Here is an 889-nt window from a genome sequence, read left to right on the forward strand (position 1 = left end):
CAAGAAGGAGAGGACGCCACCGAGCCGTATGTGTGCTAAACTCGGAGGTGCCGCATGTGCGGTACTAGATCGGATTGGATCGCGATTGGATCGTGAAGAGTACGACTACATCAACCGAGTTACAACACTAATACTTTCGGTCTACAAGGGTATGTAGTCACACTCCCCTCTCGTAGATATACATCTCCTAGATTGGATTTTGGGTGTTTCGCAGGAATTTTTTTATTTTCCTGAGTGCTCTTTGAAGGCTACTATGCATCCTTACGAATACAAGAGTGATTTTTTTTGTTTTGGGTATAGCAGGACTTGAACCTGCGACCGTTAGGTTAAAAGCCCAATGCTCTACCAACTAAGCTATACACCCGATTTTACAAGAAGGCTTGGTGCGGAAAAGAAAAGAGGGCGGCCTAGCCCCTTTTCTTCTTATCATATCACAAGGGCGCGACTCTGTATGGTATAGTACTGTGGAGCAAGTTTGGGAGTCCTTTCCACTCATTGAGGATTCTATCTAAATAAGAAGGTCAACGGGGAAGACTACTTTGAAGTCCAGGCTGAATATCAATGGTATCAGAGCTAGGTCTATGCGTAGATATATATATATGCACGAGTAGAACACAAAGTTGTTATGGGCGTTGATGTTCAAGTTGTTTACATCCCTTGTCTTATTTGGATCTGGCGGTATTGTGAGATGAAGCGGCTTGGACCTACCTTACATGTCCTCGCACATGAGACCAGTTTCACTGTTTGACATGCAACTTGTATTGCATAGAAGTGGCTTCGCGGATGTCTGTCTCTCCTACTTTAGTTGAATCTTATTTGACGAGGGTGGTCCTTGTAGAAGGTTAAAAGGCAACTTGTATATCACTGTTGTGGTTTTCCATAGATAAGA

The 889-nt window shown here is 43.6% G+C and overlaps 1 non-coding gene across 1 annotated transcript; it reads right to left on the bottom strand.

Moving 5' to 3' along the window:
- Nucleotides 1-291: 291 nt before the first annotated feature.
- Nucleotides 292-364, bottom strand: TRNAK-UUU. Its single transcript has one exon. It is a non-coding gene; the product is annotated as a tRNA-Lys (tRNA).
- Between the last annotated feature and the right edge of the window lie 525 nt (nucleotides 365-889).

This window comes from Triticum dicoccoides, chromosome 7B (genome assembly GCF_002162155.2).
Source record: "Triticum dicoccoides isolate Atlit2015 ecotype Zavitan chromosome 7B, WEW_v2.0, whole genome shotgun sequence".
In the NCBI taxonomy this organism is placed as follows: domain Eukaryota; kingdom Viridiplantae; phylum Streptophyta; class Magnoliopsida; order Poales; family Poaceae; genus Triticum; species Triticum dicoccoides.